Source organism: Papio anubis, chromosome 9 (genome assembly GCF_008728515.1).
Source record: "Papio anubis isolate 15944 chromosome 9, Panubis1.0, whole genome shotgun sequence".
Taxonomy (NCBI): Eukaryota; Metazoa; Chordata; class Mammalia; order Primates; family Cercopithecidae; genus Papio; species Papio anubis.
The window spans coordinates 126,654,701-126,677,587 of record NC_044984.1 but is presented as its reverse complement, the minus strand read 5'-3'; the positions used below and the strand labels follow the sequence as shown (position 1 = coordinate 126,677,587).

The 22,887-nt window shown below is 56.8% G+C and overlaps 2 long non-coding RNA genes across 3 annotated transcripts; both read left to right on the top strand.

The window, feature by feature from the left end:
• Positions 1–548: 548 nt before the first annotated feature.
• LOC103876193 lies at positions 549–9,315 on the top strand. 2 transcript variants are annotated; one of them, XR_635318.3, is made up of 6 exons: positions 549–1,172; positions 1,278–1,392; positions 3,926–4,056; positions 4,175–4,289; positions 5,403–5,470; positions 5,745–9,315. It is a non-coding gene; the product is annotated as an uncharacterized LOC103876193 (long non-coding RNA). The 2 variants fall into 2 exon arrangements; XR_002515943.2 differs by having other exon boundaries at positions 550–1,172; positions 5,403–9,315.
• A 3,074-nt stretch (positions 9,316–12,389) lies between these two features.
• LOC116268959 lies at positions 12,390–19,898 on the top strand. The gene is made up of 4 exons (XR_004176262.1): positions 12,390–14,140; positions 14,722–17,921; positions 18,354–18,518; positions 19,808–19,898. It is a non-coding gene; the product is annotated as an uncharacterized LOC116268959 (long non-coding RNA).
• The last annotated feature ends 2,989 nt before the right edge of the window (positions 19,899–22,887 follow it).

Here is a 22,887-nt window from a genome sequence, read left to right as displayed (position 1 = left end):
GAGTTTCACCCAAAGGCAGGGTTCACCCCTGTGTTCCCAGAGACCGGACACGGAGTGGTGCTCAGTAAATGTGTGTGGGATGAGTGAATAAATGATGGAGCATTTATTAAGCACCTGTCCTTGGCTCTCCACACAGAGATGAGTAGGACAAGGGGCTTCACAGCTCTTGGCTCTGTGTGTGTGTGTGTGTGCGCGCGCGCATGGGCGTGCATGCATTTGCCTCTGCGTGCCCATGTATCTGCATATGTGCACGTCCATTTGTCAGCGCACATGCATGTGCATGTGTCTGTGTGTATATCTGTGTGTGCATGTGCCTGCGTGTCAGTGTGCATTGTCTGTGTGTGCTCATGTGTGTGCATGTGTCTGTGCATGTGTGTATCTGCATGTGTCTATGTGTGTCTGTGTGTGTGTTCATATCTCTGTTCATGCGTGCATGTGTCTTTGTATGTATATCTGTGTGCATGTGTCTGTGTATCTATGTGTGTGTGTCCATGTGTGCAGGTGTCTGTGTATCTGTGTACAAGTGTCTCTGTGTGTCTGTGTGCGTGCATGTCTATGTTTGTGTGTTCACGTGTGCATGTTTCTCTCCAGGTATGTGTGTCTCTGTGTTTATGTTCGTGTGTGTGGATGCCTATGTGTGTTCATGTGTACATGTTTCTGTGTGTGTATAAGTGTCTATGCATGTTCATGTGTCATCTGTGCATGTTCACATGTGTGCATGTCTCTGTTCATATCTGTTCATGTGTTCATGTCTGTATGTATATCTGTGTGTGCATGTGTCTGTGTGTGCATGTGTCTGTGTTTGTATGTATATCTGTGTGTGCATGTGTCTGTGTGTGCACATGTGTGTAGGGAGAGCTGGGGGGTTCTGGCTCTGAGCTTAGTAGTCTATTCTTCAAATATCCATTTCTTGGTGTCAGGCATGACAGCCCATCTAACTTGGAGGTTTTCTGCCCCTTCGCTGAGGCTGGGTGAGATGAACACCCATTTCTCCTTTCTTTGTTGAGCCGTTCTTTTCTTCCTCAGGACGTTTATCTCAGGAAATGCAGAGGACCAGAACCAGGCAGGACCGGGCACTGGGACGGAGGCAGCTGTCTGCAGGGCGTCTACCGTAGATATGTATCACCTGTTCTGAGACGGAGCCGGGGAGGCTGTTTTTAATCATCCGGGAGGTGATTACGACGCAGCCAGTGTGATAAACCCTGGTCTGTTTTTGATCAATAGCCATTCCCGTGTCCCTCCTTAAAATGCCGTATTTTTCTGTTTATAAAATGCAGGTTGTAAAATGTTTCCCGACGTTACGAGGACAGCTGCTGGAATAATGATGCAGGTAGCTGGCACACACGCAGGGCAAAGGTTTCACCAGGCACGGTCTTCTATGCCTGTCACCTGGTTAGTACCAACAGTAGCCACGTTAAGGTGTGATACAAACTGGTGTTACCTAATTTTCCATGTGAGGAAATTGAGGCACCCAAAGGGCAACTGGCTTGCTCAAGGTCACGTCAATGGCAAAGCATGGATCTGGGATTCAAGCCCAGACAATTGGGCTCCAGAATCGAATTTATTAGTCATGGTCACTCAAGAGAAAACATCATACACTTTTCATTACATGTTTAATGAAAATGATGTTAAAGTGGCTTTGTAGGAGAAAACATTTTATTCGTGTAAATACATTTTACTGCATTCTAAAATCTAGCAGGAAAAGATGTGGCCTAACTACTATCAAGATTTGGGTAAATTTCATTGGAAATATAAGCACACTGGACATGGGAAAATAATGGTGTACTTTACATGGAAGGGAATCCGTCTGATAGTCCGGCAAACTATCATTTGCTGGATTTTCAGGACATATGGGAGGCCAGGTGCGGTGACCTCCCCCCAGCAATTTGGGAGGCTGAGGCCAGTGGATTGCTTGAGCCCAGGAGTCTAAGACTAGCCCGGGCAACATGGCAAAACCTCATCTCTACAAAAAAGAACAAAAAATTAGCCGGGCGTGGTGGTGCACAGCTGTAGTCTCAGCTACGTGGGAGACTGAGGTGGGAGCATCACCTGAGCCTGGGGCTACAGTGAGCTGAGATCACAGCACTGCACTCCAGCCTGGGTAACGGAGTGAGACCCTGTCTCAACAAACACACACAAACACACACAAAAATATACATATGCTGAATGCTCAGTGAGTTGTAACATGTGAGGCAGCCCCCGGCGTACAGATGAGCCCCTGTCTGAGAAGACGCATTACCCCACAGAGTGCAGAGATGAACCCCTGTCGGAGAAGACGCATGTACCCACGGCTGCCCCTCATCTTAGCACCACAGTGCCAGCCCCACCCCGTCCTTGATAAACCCCGGCCTTCCAGGGCCTCCCTTAGAGAGCCAGACCCTGCCGAGTCCACAAAGGTAGCTGCAGTCCGGGGTGCCGACCCTTCGCATTGGGAGAAACCCTCACCAGTAGCATCAACCCCAGTGAGCCGAGGTCACACCACTGCAGCATCGCCGGGGAGGCACCTGGTTGTCACTGTAGAACTCTGGAGTTGCAGGCTCTCGTGTGGGTGGGGGCCATGGAGGACGCAGCGTGGGATTTGAAACGAGCCCAGTGAAGGGAAATGCTGGTACTTCAACGTCCATGAGCTTAAGCCCTGTGGGAGGTTTAGCCTCGATTACTCTGTACAGATCTGAACCGCATTCACCCCCAGTTGGACGTGGCCCTTTCCTCGAACCACAGATTGGAACTCAAGGTCACTGAAGTGCTTTCTGGCCACATCATGGAGAGAAAGGCATTTTCTCACTCAGGCGGCACCCAGGGAATGCAGTGTGCTGTGTTTTAGCACCTAAATGTGTCCCTCGAGGAGGCAGGGTTATGCCGTGATCACAAGCAACCCCCAAATCTCAATGGCATAAATGACACAGGGTAATTTCTCACGGGATTGCGCGTCCACCTGGGTCACCGGGGAGTTCTGCTGGCCAGAGTCGCTCGGAGCCCCTGCGTGAACACTGGATGGCCAGCCGGGGAGGAGCACTCAGGGGCCTCGCACCGTCCATGCCCCACTCCGAAGCCACACCCGTTGCTTCCACCCGTCACCTGCTGGACAGAGACGGTCACACGGGCCCCGAATGCAGTGGGGTGGGAACATGGGCCCCTGGACGCAGTGGGGTGGGAAGGGAGCTCCTACCGCGTGCTTGGAAGACGGGAGAACTGGGGTGTTTTGGTGAGTAGTGCTCTCTCAGTCAGCACCGCAGCCTTCCAGCAAATCGGGATTTTATGCCAAACCCACCTCACGCCCCCAAATGCCAGGCTCCCCAGTGTAGCAACGAATGACACGCTGTCGAATCAGACTTCAATGCAACCATGTCACAGAAGACATGACTAAAGCAAAACACGACTTTTGGTTTTGACGAGTTTGGGTCTGGGCCTCTGCTTCCCTCTCCTGGGCCAAGATCCTCTGGGCGTGGAGTTCAGGAATGAGGGTGGGACCTTCCCCAGGAGACCCAAATGTGGGCGGCGGTTGCTCGGACCAAGTCCTCACTGAGAGTGACCTCGACAGACATCCACTGGCAGCTCCAGCTTAGGCCCAGGAGACAAAGTGGGGGTCACTGACACCCCAGATTTTTTTTAATAACTGAATCATTATTTGAACGCTGGTCTGTTGGATTTCAAGACCTGTGATTTTTCCACTGCTGACTCCTGGGACAGCAGAGTTTCTTAGATTGGACATAACAACACACTGATCCCCTCCCCTCCTGCTTTTCTGTTTTTCAAATCATTTTGTTTTTAATTCACAAATATTGCATATGTCATATGGGGTACCATGTGATGTTGATATATGTTTAAAATGTGGAATGATTAAATCAGGCTAATTTACTTTTTTTTCTAAAAGGACCTTGGATTCAGAATTAACTTTAATTTTCATTCCACTTTGCTTATTTAGCCTTGGCAAGATCAGTCCTTTGTGGCACGTCCAGGATTTAAGTTTTGGACCACCAATGAGGAGGGCGTTGGTCTGAGCCTGCTTTTCCAAATGCCGTCTTCCCTTCTTGGGCTCAGGCAGGAGATCCAACTGTAAGTGGCTTTAAAGAGACAGCAGACATGTCTGTGGCAGTCTATTCATTGCCCCTGGGTGCCACCCTTGCATGCCCCCATGTGACAGCTGGTGGCCCACAGCCCATTAACTCTGCAGATGGGCACAGCAGGCCTTGGGAAGGCAACGCAGGCTCCCAGTGTGCTGAAGACAAAGAGATGCAGGGGACTCAAACCCACCGGCCGAGGCACCACCCGCTTCTCCAGGTAAAGAGGTGAGTCCCAACCGGTGAAGAGATGTGAGAAGTGGTGCCAGGGTGAGAACGTGTGTGTGCCTCTGTGTGTGCCTGTGTGTGCTTTTGTGTGTGCATGTGTGTGTGCATATGAGCCTCTGCATGTGTGCACCTGCACATGTGTGCATACATCTGTGTGTGTGTGCATGTGCGTGCATGTGCACCTGAGTATGTACATGTGTGTGCACGTGTCTGTGTGCACATGAGCTTCTGTATGTCTGCGCCTGCACATGTGTCTGTGTGCCTAAGTATGTACACGTGTGTGCATGCATGTGTGCCTGTGTGCCTATGTACATGTGTACCTGAGTGTGTGCCTGCACATGAGCACATGTGTGTGCATGTTTGCCTGAGTATGTACACATGTGTGCGTGTGTGTATGTTTGCCTGAGTGTGTACACATGTGTGCATGCATGTGTGTGCATGCATGCCTCTGTGTATACTTGAGTATGTACGTGTGTGCATGCATGTTTGTGTGAGACAGGGAGAGAGAGGGAGTGAAGGAGGGAGAAAGAGAAAAAGGGAGAGACAGGAAGATGGAATGGGGATAGAAGGGAGTTATAATAAAAATGGAGGACTTTGGGTGCATTTTCTGCTATTTTCTTCTCCCCAAAACACTGTAAAGGGGTTATAGAATTTGAGTTTCCTCCCAGCTGAAATTGCGTTTACCCCTTGGGTGCTGACCCAGCTCTGTGATGACTGTGGTGCGATCCCGGTTCCCTGGCAGCACTTGTCAACAGGGTCAAATGCCTGTTCCTTGCTGGTCTCTTCCGTGGAACAAAAACCTCACCTAGGAGGTCTCAGGTTTTGCCTCAATTTATCAAATCTGGCATTAGCGCACCAGATACCACTCCAGACACTTTTCAAAAATGCGTTCTCTGCACCTTCAGAGCAGCCCTTCGAGAGGGGGCATCTGTGCTATGCCCGTGGTATAGATGGGGAAGCAGAGGCAGCTGGAGTTTCCATAACTGGCCTGAGGCCGCACAGTTACAGGAGACGGGGCTGGGGCTCTGCCCGGCAGTCCAGCTGTTAAATTCATCTCTAACCTGCCTCTGCTGCCAGTGAATCTAAAATAGATTTTTTTTTTATCCTACAAAGGATTCATTTTTCCTGTTTCCTCCTGGCCCATGATGTGGACAACTTGCCCCTTCATCGTAAGCGTTCAGGTTGGTGAACAATTCACCCACCAGCATATTCAAACCATGGCCAAACAGTGGCTGAAAATGACAGCAAGCAGCCACTTAGCACAGGGATCTGTCAGTGGGCTGGACGCGACAGGGAGGATTTGGCTCTGCGCCTGGGTCCGGGACCCTGAATGGCAGTGGGGTTGGCTCTGCACCTGGGGCCCGGGACCCTGACTGGCGGTGGGGGCTGGAGGAAGCTGCGCTCATTGGACGGCTCGGCACTCACACATCTGAGGGTTGTGGCTGGCCTTGGCAGAGACCTGCTCCTGGCAGTGGCTGAGCTGTCGGAATCCAGCATCTGCCCCTCCACTTGGCCTGAGCTTCCTCACAGCATGGCTGCCGGGTTCCAAGCTCCAGCCTCAGGAGAGATGGCCAGGCGGGAGCTGCATCATGTTCTCCCATTTCCTGTTCTTGATTCACCCCCACTGGGCACTGCAGCCTTCCTGCCAACACAGCTCTCAGGAGTATGGCTGCCACACGCAGAGGCATTTCCCCACACGGCCCTCCTGTGTGCTGTAAATGCCGACAGCTCCTCAATGGAACCCTCGTATGGTGGGCGCTGCTTCCTCGTGTAAATGCTCCCGTCATAACTGGTTTCAAGCCGACAGTACGACCACTGAGTCCAGAGTCAGGAACGACGGCTCTGCACGCTGGTGGGAATTTTCCCCGGCTCGCGCCTGCACCCCGGCCATGGCTCTGTGGAACTCTCCGTCCCAGGGAACCTTCTCCTGGCTTTCGCGTCCTGCCCCTTCCGAGATTTCTGACCTCTCTGGCTGTGCCTTCTGTGCCTTCCCCGCAGCCCTGATGTGGGCACGGCTCATGTCCAGCACTCCTCAGCACTTCCTTCTTTCCCAGCTCCGCCCACGACTTCCTCCACGCCCGCTCCGTTTCCGTCTGAGTGCGGGCCACTCCCAGGTTGACACCTGTGTTCCACGTTGCACGGCTCGGTGTGTGGGCTTGGACAGTGGGAGATGCAGCTTTCCATGAACAGCCCTGGTGTGTGGTCTGGCAAGTGGCGAGGCGGCTCCGTGGTGGTCAGGACTGAACTTGGGGTCTTGCTGCTCTGCCACCCTCCACCCAGATCTGCAGCTCAGAGCTGAAGGTGACATTGTGCCTTCTGGTCAGTGGGAAGGAGTTAGGAGAGGAGAGGGCGGGACCCGCTTCTCTGTTGAGGGTGTGGGCGGGAAGCACAGGCTTCACTCCCCGCTACAGCCAGGCATGTGGGTGACGTGGCAACGTGCGGGTGACGTGGCAGAGAGCAGGTGACGTGGCAGCAAGCGGGTGACGTGGCGGCATACCGGTGACGTGGCAGCATGTGGGTGACGTGGCGGCGAGCCGGTGACGTGGCGGCGTGTGGGTGACGTGGCGGTGAGCGGGTGACATGGCGACGTGCGGGTGATGTGGCAGTGAGCGGGTGACGTGGCAACGTGCGGGTGATGTGGTGGCAAGTGGGTGACGTGGCGGTGTGCCGGTGACGTGGCGGCGTGTGGGTGACGTGGCAACAAGCAGGTGACGTGGCGGCGTGTGGGTGACGTGGCGGCGAGCGGGTGATGTGGCACCCTGGGCGTGGGGAAAGTGGGAAGCACTGGCCTCGGCTGAGCAGCTGCCGCCGCCTGTCCCTACATGAACAGGAGAATGGCTCATGGTTTGCGTGTCAGGGTCTCCCGAGGAACAGTCACTGGACGTGTGGGGATTGAAGGCAGCTCATTCTCAGGAACTGGCCCACGGGATGACAGAGCCTGAAAAACCCAGATCTACAGGGAAGACCCTCAGACTGTCTGAAGGTCGACTGCCAAGGAGGCCCCATGTCAGGGAGGGAAATCGGTGCAGCTCAAAGTCCACGATTTAAATGTCAGTCTCATCCAAAAACACCCTCGCGGAAGCATCCAGAGAAACGTCTGACCGAATGTCTGGACCCCGTGGCCCAACCAAGTCTACATGTAAAATTAGCCATCACGGGCCACGCAGATGCCTCTCTGGGTGGCACCGACTGTGGCGGCCTTCACGGTTCTCTCGAGCTAGAACTTCCCATTCACGGGCAGAGCCTCCCAGCAGGCCCACGGCCCATGCACCGCGGCCCCACAACTGTCCTCCTGGGTGCAGGGCTTGGTCCATGGGGACATGTGCACCAGCAGACCCCACGAGACCGCCCACGCATGTGCAGGCCCTGAGCGAGAGAGACCCTAGACCACAGCTGCTGCTGCGCCCGTCACATGGAGAAGCAGCCTGAGGATGCAGAGGAAGAGCCGGCCACCCCCAGAGGAGACCTCGGATGGGGAGAGAACGGGGCAAGGGGCCGGCAGGTGACAGGTTTCATTTCTGGCTCCAAGGAGGGCCGCTCTTGCCTCCGACTTCCCAGAAGTGGCACGAACAAAATCCTCCTCTCCCTTAAGCTGGGTGGAGCTGGGTCCACGTCGCTGCAGCTGTGAGTGTCCGGCTGTCCCCACGCGGCGTCCTGAGCGAACATCACATTGTGCTCAGAAGGGACGTGTCACCTCGCCAGCATCCCCTCACAGGCAGGACACCTCGCCCTTCACCAGGTCCACCTCCTGACAAGACGTGTGGCCAGGGCCCAGGAGCACCGCGTGGCCGACGTTTAGGTCACTTCTGCGGCAAGTCTTGCTCTCCCGGTCGGCTCCTTGGACGTCCCTCCCTGTCACAGCAGGTTGAAGTGGGCCCTGTGAGACCATTGGTGTCCATGTAGCAAGAGAGAAGTGTGGGCACAGACGCACAGAGGGAGAAGGCCGCGCAGGGACCGGTGCAGAGGCTGCAGCGAGGTGCGGCCAGGAGGGCGTGGCGCGGCCTTGCCAGCTGAAGGCCGGATGTCTCCGGTGGGCCTTGCAGGCAGGGCTGGAGAAAGGTATCAGCCGGATCAACAGCTGCACAGCAGGCACCACAGTGAGTGGATCTGCTCGAGCAGCGAAGCCACGCCTGGCACAGCAGCTGCAGCTGGAGGCCCCACCTGGGCCAGCCTCAGGCACCCACTGCTTCCCCAGGACGCATCTGTCTTCTGCACCGGCCAGATGGCTGAGCTGGATGGGGCTGGGGGTGGATCGCCACCGCTGCATCTTCCAAGGACCTGGTGGGGACACTGAGCTCTGCGGCCCTTCTGCCATGCGGTCTTGCTTTTGATTTATGGCTTTTTAAAAAAAAGTAGAAGCAGCTCTGATGTCTCCCACCAGCATCTCCCTCCACCCCAGCCCTCACGCCACAGGGCAGGGAGCGGACGTGGGGTCTGCCAGCTCTAGTGTGTCCGTTCCAGTTGCGCACCTGGAGCTGGGAAATGGCCCTGGGATGCATCCCGGGACCCACTGGGCCTGCGGTGTCAAACCTGAGCGAAAATGGCACGGCCACCCGCCCTCCACAAGCCCCTAAGTGGAGAGCCGCAGTGATGCTTTGGGGTTCCCAGAACCAATGTCAGTTCAGCGCCCATGTCCAGGAGTCCCTGAAAGGTCTAGTTCAGACCCGGTCACCGAGGCAGAAGCCCACAGGTCCCGCAGGGCAGGGCGGGGAAGAGGAGCCCACACTTTCAGGGGGCCCAGGGCCCTTTCTGAAGGGGTTTGGTATGTAAACCGCACGCATCTGAGAACCTGAGACCTGCTGGAGGGGCTGAGACTGGTTTGATGACTCCATTAGACTTTTGTTAATCTAAAACCTTCCTGCTTATGTAGATTAGGTAAAGATTTGGGAGGCCTCCCGTCGGTCCTTAGAAGGAGTGCGGTGGTGGGTCCCCGATGCTGTGAGTCCACGACGTCCCCTCACCTTCAGCTTCACTCCAGTTTCTGTTACTCATAGCCAACTGCAGCCAAGAATACGAAAGCCCAGGAGGAAATCGCTCACGGGTTTTCAATTGTGCCGTTCTGAGCAGCATGGTGAACCCTCACGCCGCCGGGCTCTGTCCTTCCCGGGTCGGGGCCCTCCCTGCGCCCAGCGTCTCCGTGCTGCGCACACTGCCAGTCCGCGCAGGGTCACGCCACAGGAAAAGGCATCGCGTACGGGATTCGGAACCACCTGGGGCTTCGGGCATCCACTGGGGGTCTTGGAAATAGCCCCCACACCTCACGACGAGGGGGACGACCGCGCATGCGTAAGGCTACCCTGACTGCCGCTCGGCCGGCCGTCCACATGGTCACACCTCCCGCCCTCCCCTGGCAGTGTGTGAGTCCCGCCTACGGCTCTGCCTCCCGGGGTCCGTTCGTCCCGTGGTGCTCAGGCTTCCGAGGCAGTGGCCACGTTTCCCACCAGAAGGAGCCATCACGGAGCCCTCCCCGGTGTGGAGTCCCCACCAATGTATTTCTCCCAGCTGTGGTGACAGCCTTGTCCCCAGGCCCCTGCTGGGGTGGCTGGCAGGTCTAACGACAGGTCCAGCCTGACACTGCAGCCTCCCTAGGCCTCTGGATCCTTCCCTCCAGTTACACCAAGGCAGGTGCGCCGTTTCCAGCCCTCTCACTGGGCCACCATGGGGCCTGTGTTCCAGGCAGCCAGACAAGCAGCTCACACCCATCCTGCCCCCCGAGCTGCGGCCTTCGGCACAGGAGCTCTGCGTAGCGAACCCACTTCCAACGTCAGCCCAATGCTGCGTTCTGTTCCTCCGTTACCCACACCCTCAATATCCACCCCGCATGCTCACCCTGGGCCCTGATCCTGGAACTGCTGGAGCTCCAAGACGAACCCTACTCCCCGTGCCTGATTCCTGGGGCAGCCTTTGCCTACTGTGGACCGTGTGTGCTCCAGCATGCAGATGAGCTGCTCCGAGCTGCGCGGTGTGTACACGTGGGCCCTGAGCACTTGGGGGTCTCCCAAGGAGGGAGGACCAGCCACTGGCAGCTGATGAGCACGTGGGAGGCTGGAGGAGGCAGAGTGGAGCCCCGACATCTGACTTGGGGTGGGGGGACCCAGGCAGGGACTGCAGGAGGGTGGGGGTAAAACACTGGGGGAGGCGGGGGGAGGACCTGCTGGAGGCTTCTGCTGGGCTGGGGGGAACGTGGGGGGTTCCCAGGAGGTTGGGCGGGACCGAGAGTCCCAGTGTGGTCGCCAGGGCTCAGTCCAGTGTGGTTGGCTGATGTCCGGGCGCCGGCACCTCCCGAGCTGAGTGTGTGCAGATGAGATTGTTACACAGAGCAGCCCCAGGCCCGTGCCTGGCACCACGACAGTGTGCGGGCCAGACAGGGCCTCCTGCAGCCTCTCCAGGGCACCCACGCACAGCACACACGGCAGGCAGCCTCCTCCAACATGAAGCCGTCTCCTCCTCCCGCTCGACGCCTCCCATGCCCCTCCCTGTAGCTGGTTGCAAAGTGCAGGAAACACCTGCCCGGTTTTCTGTCCCGAGGGTGGCTGAGACCCCGGCACTGGACCCTGAGGCAACCTGTCTAAATGCAGAAGACACACAGGCCACGGTCCCAGCCACGGCCCCAAGAAACCCACTGCTTTCCCCTGGGGCTACTGATCGGCCGCCTCTGTGGCCAGGCACAGGCCAGGGAGTGCAGAGAGGCCCACCCCCCACTGCAAGCCTGAGATGCGGACACCTCACAGCAGAGCAGAAAGGCCTCACTGCAGTGGGCATCCAGGGCCAGGATTTGGCCATGCCCGGGGCAGGTATGACAAAGGGGGCCACGTACACGACGTCGTCTCTCGCCGTCCTGCTCCATGCACACTTTGATCAGATCAAATCCCATGGGGTGGGGAATGGGAAAACACCAGAAGTTATTTTCTTTGCAGGTACAAAAGAGCCATGACTTTTGTTGCCCTAAAAATGAATTCACGGAACGAAGACAGTGCGGGAAGCAGGTATCCTCCGACGCACCGGGCCACCTGCCGTCCCGAGCCCAGCCCGCCTTCCCTTCTCCGTGGCCTTCCTTGCAGTGGAGGCTTGGAGGGAGCCAGTCGCTGAGCCTGCCTCTGTGCACATCCAGCTGCTACCTCACCTTCCCCTCGCCCTGGCTCAATCCCAGGCCTTGGTTTGCAGATGCTGCTCCCGTCCTCCCTCCCCCAGCCCAGAAGATTCCAGCTGGGAAGGGAAGGGCGGAGAGGCCGGCAGTGTCCCCTCAGGGGAGTCCCACCCTCTGCAGGTGATTCCCTGGTGGTCACGGGAATCACTGGGTCCCTCCGTCCCTGCTCCACCCTCAGCCCCTTGAGAGGAGAGAGCCCTGGGGGTCACCATCTCCCCCGCCCACCCGCTGTCAGCTGGGGTTCCTGCCTGCCCTTCCCAGTGGCCCCTCCGAGGAAGAGGATGTGGCAACCTCCCCCCTGGACTTTGGGAACAGGAAGCCAAACTTGCCATGAAATTCTCTCCTGTCACTCAACTGCTTCCCCCTCCTGCCCGGTGTGAACCATTCAGCAAGGCCCCGCCCTCAGGAGAGAAAGCACAGAAGATGCTGGAGTGCTATGAAGGAGACTGGGGTACGGGGACGCTGTGTGTGCACATGTGTGTAGCTGTGTGTGCACACATGTGTCATGAGTGTGTATGTAAGTGTGCATGTGTGTTCATATATGTCTGTGCACATGTGTGAATTGTGAGTATCCACGTATGTGCATTGTGAGTATGCACGTGTGCAAGGTGTGTGCATGTGTGTATGCACATATGGGTGTGTGTACACACATGTGCATGTGTGAAAATGCATGTGTGCATTGTGAAGTACATGAGTGTGCAAGTGTGTGAATGTGTGTATATGTGCATACATGTGCGTGAGTTTGTATATACAAGTGCATGCATGTGTGTGTGCACACACCTGTGTGTACATGTGCATGTGCAAATGTATGTTGTGTGTGTATAGGTGTGAGCATGTGTATACGTGTGTTTATGTGTGGATGCATGTGTGTACAAGTGCATGCATGTGTGTACAAGCATGTATGTCCACGTGTGCATCTGCATATGTGTACAAGTTTGTGCATGTCTGTGCATGTGTGGGTGTGCATGTGTGTGCATGTATGTGCATGAGTGCGCATGTGTGTACAAGCATGTGAGTGCATATGCATCTATGTACACATGCATGCATGAGGATGTGCACGTGCACAAGCATGTGCGTGTCCCTAGGTGTATGTGTATGTGAGTGCTTTTGTGAGTGTGCGTGTATGTGTGTATGTGTAAGCATGTATCTTTTGCCCACCTCAGAAGGGTGGTGGGGAGCTGTTCCCTCTGGGGAGACCACATCTGAACTGGATGAATGGCGAAAGAGTTGTGTAAAAATTGGGTGAAGATGTTAGCAGGTCGCAAAATCCCCCAGGGCTGAGGCCTTACACGGGATGGACAGAGGAACTTTGGAAACATGAGCGCTCCCTCATTCGCTGTTCTAAGCCCTTGCTGAGTGCAGCTTTTCTGTGCCCAGGATCTGAGCTGAGCAGGGATGTTCTGCTCCGTGCAATGCCAGTGCTGACTGGCAGCCACTGGGGAGAACGGGCCGCCCCTGGAAGGCGCTCCAACTCGCATGATTTATGAGGTGCCCTCAATGTGAGCTGGAACAGCTTGCTCCTTCACACTAAATAAAACCAAAAGCGGCACAGGAGTGCGGTGTCTGTGAGCGCCTTGTGTATACAAATGACCATCATCAATCTTTCTGTTCTGTCATGCATCTTTGGGGAGTTTGGCTGAGAAGCCAGAGCTGGAGAGAGCGCCAGGAGGGAGAGGAAGCAGAGTCCAAATGTCCTGTGTGTCTGCGTGGGTCCTGGGGGGGTGGGTGCTGTCCTGCAGGAGACGGGGTCTCTGTTGCTTTCCCCCTCCCCACTCCTGCTGTTCGCGGCTCCTGAATGGCACAAAGCAAACCTGTCTGTGCGGAGCATTGCTGCCGGCCAAGGCGTTCGACGTGAAACAGTTCTTGGGAAGCTCAGTGAAGGTCCCTCTGTAACAATCTAGAAGGTCACTTCTTAGAACAAAGAAACCCCCCCTGGTGTTCGGGCCTGATGGGGTTTTGTGTTAATAGAGAAGATTTTGTCAGCGGCAGCAGAGATCCACCGCAAACCAGCCTAACCAAAGGAGGAAAGATGCTGATTTATAGAACCAGGACTTGCGAAACAAGTCGAGGGCCTCGGGCACAGCTGGATCCAGGAGTTAAATGATCCTGGGCCTCGGGCACAGCTGGATCCTGCTCCTTCCGTGGGTGCGTGTGGCTGACTCTCCCCATTCTCAGTGGCCACACCCTACAGCGTCACCACCACACGGGCAAATGCTGAGCCTCTGGTCCTCACGGAAACAGGGTCAGGTTCCTTTGAGCCTCTGGTCACCACATTTTCACCACCCATCAGTCTGTCACCTTGGTCTATGTCTATTTCTGCTTAAAGACACCATATTTAGTGTATAGAGTTGATTCATTTACACTGAACTCACAGCCAACAGCCCACACAGGCCTGAGCAACGCTTCTCCGTCGCACATCACAGCTCCTGCACTCAGGATCACTGGACAGAACCTCAGCTCTGTTCCTGAGGCCACTTTAAGCTGCAACATCACCAACAAGAGCACAAAAATGTGAACGATGTGACGCTAAAGAGAAAAGGATGCACGTTTACTCTGAGAGTGGGCACAAGAAGGCGGTGCAGCCTCGCTCCCTCCCCGCCAGGGACGCACATGGCGACGCGGCTTCCTGAAGCTCTGTGCACGCCTGTGAATGACCAGGAAAGACCCAGGTACTGACCTGGGGATTACGAATACGTTTTAGCAAGTAAGTGGATGTGTCTGCGTCTCTGCCCGCCCACCTCCCCTCCATCCTGCACCCCTGAGCTGACTTGATTCCCAGGCGGGGCCCTCCCAGGATTTCTATCAGCAGCTCCAGATTCACCTCTTGCCCCTAGAGTTCCCCACCAGAAATGCCAAGGGCCTCTTCTCAGCAGCCCCAGCTACAGCCGCTGGCCCCCAGCAGGCATCTGGTTCCACCCCAAGAACAGAAGTGGCCTTGTGGGCTGTGTAGGCCGGTGGGTTGGAGGTGGAGAGGGAGAGGCCATGGCTATCGGCGGGTGGCGGGCAACAACCTGGCCTTTACCCTCAGGGTCCCTTTGCAGGAAGTCAAAGCCCCCACGCTCAGCGTCCGGAGCTCAGCACCTGCCTGCCCCAACCTGCCTGCCCCTCCATCCCCACGCAGTGAACAGTGACTCTGTCCCCGCTATGCCTGGCGGCAAAGTTGACCCCTGACTTCCAATCTGTCAGCAAACACCGTGGGCTCCACCCCCAGGTTAGGTGCAGAATCTGCCCAATTCTGGCCACCTCTGCGGCCCAGCCTTGACCCCAGGCACCCTTGTCTCTCAGCTGGACAATGGCCGAGGCCATGGCTACAGCACCCACCGCCCTCCTGCCTCTCCCAGGTCTCAGTCAGTCTCCAGCACAGCAGCTGCCGTCACACTGAGGTCAGTACACTGCCCTCCGCGCCGGACCCCGCAGCACCCCCCTCCCTCCCAGTCAAAGGCTCAGTCTTCACGGAGGTCGACCGAGGCCACGCAGCCCTCCCCTGCTCCAGGCAGCTCCCACCCAGGGCCCTCCCGCGCCAACCCCTCTGCCCGGTGCTCCTCCCTCCAAGGACGACTCCCCGTGTCCTTCTCCTGACCTGGCTGCTCACGGCCATGCAGAGGACACGCTGTGCGCCCTCGAGCACTCCCAGGCCATTCACACGCATGTCCGTGATGCTGTGGGCAGCGGTCGCTGGGACCCGCCAACGTGGGCTCCGTGTGCTGAAGCCCCGTGGAAGTGACTGACCGGAGAGCAGGTGCCTTGGCCAAGCCGGGCCCTCTGGGGCCATCATAGGTGAAGTTTTCCCATCTGCAAATGAGAATGCAGGGATACTGACCCCGCACCATCCGCCGGGACTCCCCGGTGCTCCATGGGTGGGTCTGTCTGCTGCAAGGGTGCACGACCCAGGTGGGGAAAATGGAAGACAGCAGAGGTCACCTGGGGGCAGGAGCCTAGGACGCCCAGCCCGTGACCACACTCAGAGCTGTCTCAGCCCATGGATGATTGCAGTTTCCTTGTGTGCAGACCCCGTGAGGAACCTGACTGCACGAGGCTCCTCCAGGGCTCCGTGAGGCCCTGTCTTAGGGGCCTTCACCTGCTCTCGGCTTTAAACGAACCACTGAGAATCACCTGTAACCACCTCACAAAGAAAATAAATCTCCGTGCTGGCTTCAAGGCTCTGGGGCCAGGGCTGTGGGCTGGTCAAATCCTGCAGGCTGTGGCCTGGGCATTTGCCAACTCTCACTACTGCATAATTTAGTCTAATTGATCAATTAAATCCAGATAATTTTTAAACAAGCTGTAATAACAGTTATATAATTTCAGTACCACGTATAATTATCTTTACCAAAGGAAATGACTTTCGAAGACATGCCGTCTGCGTTCTGGAAAGTGTCACCTCTGGAGCTGCAGGACTGGCAGGCAGCTGTCCTCTGAGCCGGCTGACCCTGGGACGTCAAAGGCTGCCCTTGGAGGAGGCCGTCACTGTGGGTCTGAGTCCCGCAGCCCTTCTGAACCACCGCGTCGTGTGGCCTGTGGGGATGCTGTGACGCCTTCTGTGTCATCCGTAAGAATGAGAAACAACCGCCTAGATCCGTGGAATTAGGAATCCGTTTCTATTGCCACAGTTACACTGTGTGACAGCCACATAAATCCTCAGAGAAGAGCAGGAAATACTCACTTCTGCTCACGATTCTGTGGGTTGGCTGTGGGTTCTGAGGACTTGGTTGGGCCTATGAATCCGTGGCCGGCTCTGGGTCTCCCCGGACTTGGCCATGTTCACCTGTGAATCTGTGGACCCTGTGGGTCCCCCTGGACTTGGCTGGGCTCACCCGTGAATCAGTGGCTGGCTATGGGTTTGTCGGTGGCTCTGCTGCCCCACCTGGCTCCTCTGTCTGGGCGTCCGTTGAGATGATCCCACTGTCTCCTGGAGAGCTGGCCTGGGCACATTTCCGTGGTGATCATGGGGTCAGAGAAGACACGACGATACTCAAGGGCCGTTCTGAGCCCTGCGTGCATCCTGGTGGCCGCCGTCCCGGGCAGCAGGAGTCCACTTTGGGGGACTGGTCGCACCTGTGACCTGGGCGCAGCCGTCCGCACCCCAGCCTCCGCCTGGCACACCTTGGCGCCTGGCACACCTTGGGCTCCTTCCACTCTGATGCCGCGGTGGTGTCGGGGTGGGCTCTGGGTGCCCGTCAAGGTCGGGGGGCGGAAGCTTACAGGCTGTGTCCTGGAGACCCACACTGGGGACACACCTGAGCTCAGGTCTGGTCCGTGACCTCGAGCAAGTCACCCCACCTTCCCGTGCCTCAGCCTAACCTCGCTTCACCTGTCAAACGCCAGCAGCCACCCGGCCCTGGCAGAGTCGTACAGGGAGCGTGCGGGCGCTGACCCCACAGCAACGCCCACACGGCGTGAGCCCCGCCCAAGCCCCGCTGCTTAGTTCATTTCATGACAGACACTGGGAGAGCCGTGAGTCGCCGACACAGAGGAGCCGAGGCCAGGGAGGCGGAGCCTGGAGCTGGTCGCCGGTGTTCAGTTCTGGGCCCGCCGCGGAGTCCGTGTGCCAGACGGCCTAACAAGCCCTGCTGGCCGGGCGCCTCCACCTCCAAACATGTACCCTCTTGTGGCTCTGGAGGCCATGGCCCGCACAGCTGCTTCCTTCTGAGGTGGGAGGTGCAGTCCGTCCCCGCCTTTCTCCAGGGCGGCTGGCGTTCTCCATCTTTCCTGGCTCTAGACGCGTCTCCCAGCCTCTGGCTTCGTCTCCCGTGGCCTCCTCCCTGTGTGCGTGTTTCTGTGCCCGGATCTCCCCTTTTCATCAGGGCACAGTCGTGCTGGGTTCAACCCATCCCACTCCAGGGTGGCCTCATCTTAACCCCTCACGGCTGCCACAGCCCCAGGTCCAACCGAGGTCATGCACACGGGTCCTGGGAGGTCGAGGCCCCCACAGTGACTGAGGAAATGCGAGTGAACCTGGGATAACCGGTGAAGAGCACGAGCCTCGGACAATTCCTTCAGCTTTCTGGGCCGTCCCGTCCTGTCTGTGTCTGCGAGATGACCTTGCTGTTCCACCCGGGCCGTGAGGAAGATTGAAGAGGAAACGCGTGTCAAAGGCAAGGCACAGACCAGCCACGAGCAGCTCAGGCCGCACCAGCCACAGTTACAGCCATGAGCAACTCAGGCTGCATCAGGCACAGTTACAGCCACGAGCCACGAGCAGCTCAGCCACAGTTACGGTCGGCCTGATGATGGGAGGCTGCCCCGACCCAGCCCCAGTCTCCACCACCTCTTTCCCTCCATTTCTCTCTCCCATTTTCTCCTCTGACCCAGAATCCTTTCTGCCCCTGTAGCCGAGGCCCAAAGAAAAGGCCTTTCCTCCTGGTCAGAACTCTGTCTCCTTCGTTGGCCCCTTGAGGAGCTGGGAGGGGCCTCTCAGAGCCCCTCATGAGGAAATTCCCAACGTCTCCTCTTAACTACAGCAACAAAGCTTTTGTTAATTCTCTGTAAGTGTAATTGTTCCCACAGGCCCCAATTACAGGCCTCCAGGGAAGTGAGTTTTCCCAAACAAGCACCATTTTAATTTGAATATCAAACACTTTACACAACAGGGCTGCTGCAGTGGGTTCCCACAGAGCCAGGCCCCGGGAGAGCCAGGGCACCCTTTGGAACCCTGGGATCCCCACTTCAGTCAGCCCCCACTTGCTTTCTCTAAGGAGGTACCCCTGGGACCCAGGACTCCCCAGGCCTCAGAAGTGGAGGGAAGACAGATCTGGAGGAACCTGGAGCCCCCTGGGGGATGGAGGCCTGGGAGGGACCCTGGCCCACCTTCCTGGAATGCAGCGGGTGGAGGGAAAGGGTCCTGCTTCCAAGGCCCTTGATTTCTGTCTCTTCTTCACTTCACCTGCATTCTGAAAAGAGGCTTTCAATATTTCCAGTGAATACGTCTTCTGTGGCACACCAACGCTGCTTTAAGTTTTTTAGTTATTGGCCAATATTTTCAAAGGAGAAGATTTTGCAGTTTTTCTGGTGTCTGTAGAAGTAACAGAAAATGTGGCTGCATAGAGCTCCTGTTTCCTCACGGCAGAAAGTGGTGGACCTGAGTAAGTACTTCTGCTTTTAGAAGAATGTGCAAAATCCAGTTTCCCACAATTCCCGTCCAGCCCACATCAAACATCCTGCCCATATCAATACATCCCTGGCTTGTGGACTTTCATATTTGGAATCACGTTTACAGAGTTCTCCGACCTCTCTTCAGATCTCCTGTTTCAGGAACAAAGTTCTGCGATCACTACCGTAATCTCCACCACTACCCACTCCACCACCAATACCACCATCACCATCACCATTATCATCACCACATAATCACTACCATTTTCATCACCATCACCACCATCACCATCATCAGTCACCATTATCACCATCACCACCATTACCATCACCATCATTATCACCATCATCATCACTATCATCATGGTCTCCACCTCCATCACTACCAACTTCCCTGACACTATCACCACTATCACTGCATATACACACAGAGACTCTGTCTCATCAGATTCATTTGGTACCTCTGACCCCTCTGGGAGCTCTCTCAATACATCCAGTCCATACAAGTTAGTAAAATTGGGTCAGAGCTGGGGGTAGGGGATTAGGTATAAGTGGAGGTGGGTTGGAACCCTCTGTTGAGAATGCCTGTCTTGCACAGTCCTGAAGAAGCTGGTGAAACTTACTCGTGCTGTGCAGCTAGCTTCGGCTCCGTGTCTAGCTAAGGAAGGATGCTCATGCCGTGGTTCTCTGGCCGGCACATCACTGTCCTCCAATTTTTCCCTCCTTGTGTAACTGTCCTCCAAAATGTCATTGAAAAGCTGCCTTTCTTTTTTTTTTTTTTTTTTAGACAGAGTTTTGCTCTTGTTGCCCAGGCTGGAGTGCAATGGTGTGATCTTGGCTCACTACGACCTCCGCCTCCTGGGTTCAAGTGATTCTCCTGCCTCAGCCTACTGAGTAGCTGGGATCACAGGCATGCACCATCATACCTGGCTAATTTTTTGTATTTTTAGTAGAGATGGGGTGTCTCCATGTTGGTCAGGCTGTTCTCAAACTCCTGACCTCAGGTGATCCGCCCACCTCGGCCTCCCAAAGTGCTGGGATTACAAGCATGAGCCACCACGCCCGGCCTTGCCCTCTCTTAATCTATTGGTTGGGATAAGGTTGACCCAACTCTCAACTCCAGAAATGGCCCATGACTTGTCTGTCCTGTTAACATATACCAAGCCCTCAGCCCAATGATTGGGTCAGGGTTGGGCATGTGGCCCCAGCCAGGCCAATGAGACTCGATTCTTAGACTTTTTTGTAGAGGACCAACAAATGGTGCCTCTTTTCCGTGGGGTAGGCACGTCTGGTGGGATGCGGTGAGCAGCTACTGGGATCGTCTTTACCAGCAACGGGGAGCCTGGTTGGGACTGCAGGGCTTGGAGAAGGAAGCAGAGAGAGCTGGAGACAGAGCCAGGGTCCCCGGGATGCCCTCTGCCCCTGTGCTCAGCTGCGTCACCTGAATCCAGCTGTGTCACCTGAATCCAGCTGCGAACCTGAATCCAGCTGCGAACTTGAATCCAGCTGTGTCACCTGAATCCAGCTGTGTCACCTGAATCCAGCTGTGAACTTGAATCCAGCTGCATCACCTGAATCCAGCTGTGAACTTGAATCCAGCTGCGTCACCTAAATCCAGCTGTGAACCTGAATCCAGCTGTGTCACCTGAATCCAGCTGTGAACCTGAATCCAGCTGTGAACCTGAATCCAGCTGCGAACTAGAATCCAGCTGCATCACCTGAATCCAGTTGCGTCATCTGAATCCAGCTGTGAACCTGAATCCAGCTGTGAACCTGAATCCAGCTGCGAACTAGAATCCAGCTGCATCACCTGAATCCAGTTGCGTCACCTGAATCCAGCTGTGAACCTGAATCCGGCTGCGTCACCTTCCTTTGCTCTTTTTGCTCTGCCACCTTGAGTTGGGTTCTGCTGCTTGTCGTCACAATAGCCTGGGCACATCCATGTCCTTCCCTGGATGACCCGTCTGGCAATGCCCCAGCCCAGCCTGTCTCCTCTGGGGCTCAAAGGTCACTTGATGCTCTCAGCTTCCACTTCCCTCTCCAGGAAGCAGGGTGAGCACACCGGCCTCGATGAGCACACGAGCTACACACAGGCTGCTCACCAACCAAGGTGCCTCCTTGGAATCACCAGAAAGTGGACCCTCGGGGGCTGGGCCCTGCACTTCCCCACCCACCCAGCCCAGCCTGGTCCCTCTGGTTGGATTCTCAGGCAACGGAATGGCCCCTGTCCCCCTATCTGTGTCCCCACCTCACCAGGCATCTGTCCTTTGAGATTCTGAGCTGAGCACAGCTGTGGGCCTCTGGGGACAGGAGGGATGGACACTGAGAGTTAAAGCTGGGAGAGCCTGGTGGCCTCTTTAGACGTCTTGGCACAGCCCTAGAGGCCAGCGTGAGGACCGAGAGCACGGGGCTACCCAGCCCCTGCCCCAGGAACTCATGAAGGACCCAAGGGCTCCCGGACCTCTGGCCTGGCTGAGCAAGTCCCTGGGCTCTGGGCCGGGCTCTGAGCTGGGATGCAGGGTTGGGTGCAGCAGGCCGGGTGCTCCCATTCCAGTTCCTGCAGCTCTGCAGGGAGCTCTGCCCAACCTGCCTCCCTCAGTCCAGGCTCACCCAGCTGTCAACTCACCATGGTCACGACCCCCAGGGATGGCTTTTCTTGTTGTTTTAAAAGTGCAGGCCCGGGATCCCCCCATCGCCAGCGTGGGACCTCCCACCAGTGTGGGGTTTTCTCATCTGCAAAATAGGCAGAAAAATCTGAAGGTGGCTCTTCCCGAGTCACGTGGAGGCAGAGGCGGAGCTCGGTGGGCTGAGCGAAGGTGACGTGAGTGGTGGGCGTGTCCGTGTCTCCTGTGCTCCAGACTTGGCACTGCCCGTCACCCCCACGCCCCCGCACGGCCACAGCTGCTGGTGTCCTGGACACTGCTGCTGCTTTGCGAGAGGCCAGAGCCCCCCCTCATCCAGAACGTGGTCCGCAGAGCTGCCACCACCATAGACAAGCATGGAGACCCCTTTTGTGAGCCTGCAGCTCCGTGATGGGGCACGTAGGTCACCCCGGTGGAGGGCCCTGTGCTGACCTCCAAAGAAGCCTCATTAAGGCTGATGACAGAAAGACACTGGGGGAAGGGCGGCCTCTATGAACACCCCGGGAAGGGACTGGCTGCAGCAGTGTGGAAGCGAAGGACCACGGACGGCAGAGACTCAGGCCGAAGAGCTTGGCTCATGCTCTTAAAAAGAATACAGGGAAAAAGTGGGTCATGGTGGCGCACACCCGTGGCCCCAGCTACTTGGGAAGAGGCTGAGGCGGGAGGATGGCTTGAGCCCGGGAGGTCGAGGCTGCAGTGAGCCATGATCGCACTGGTGAACAGCCACTGCCCTCCAGCCCGGGCGCACGGCCAGGCGCACAGCCACTGCCCTCCAGCCCGGGCGCACGGCCAGGCTGCAAAGACAGCCACTGTCTCTCCCAGCCCGGCGCATCGCCAGGCGCACAGCCACTGCCCTCCAGCCCAGGCGCACGGCCAGGCATGGGGCTTTGCTTTCATGGAATAATAGCCCCGTGTTGTGGTCACACAGGACCTTGCAGCTGCCACAAGCTACAAGCTGTGTTGCGTTTCTGCAACTCTGGGCAAATAGGGAGCAGTGGAATCTTGGTGCCTTCTCTGGGTTTCCGGGAATTCATCTGGGGCTGAGCCTTCTCATGGAAGGCACACGTGCTCCCCAGCTGCAAGCCCTCCCTCTTCTCGGAACCCCACGGGCCATCCGCCTTCCACTCTTAGATGAACATCCGCTGAGCACAATGGCGTCCCAGGCTGGGCGTGACTCAGCAGACACAGGGCCTCCACCTCAAGGAACCCGGCCTGCCAGGGGCCCCCAAACCCCGACCCCACCCGAGGCGACGGTGGCTCAGGGGGCCCTGAGGGAGGCCCCTATCCCGCCCTTGTCCCGGGTTTCTTCTCGTGTTTATTTTTTCTCCATGTCTCTGTTTGCATCCTTCTGTGTTTCTCCTGCATTTGGAGAAGAGGTGCCCAGTCTCCACGCTGACCACAGCTCTGAGCTCGCCCGTGCGGGCAACGCAGGAGGCCTCAACAGGGCGCCCACTGCCCAGCTGGCTGTGAGTGACACCTGCATAGCTCAGGAAGGCAGAGACTATGGCAAGTGTATAGGTGAAGCCGGCACTAAAAGACGGACAGCCCTACAGACACCGCCAATCCCTAGAAGCAGCCAAGGCGGCCGTGTCCACCCCCTGCCAGGGGCCCTTCCTGCACAGCTCAGGGATCCCAGCCCTTAGCTGCCACTCCCGACCCAAAGCCCGGGCCCAGCCTCTGCCCCAACCCCACCAAGCCTGTGTGCACACCCGCCAGGCCG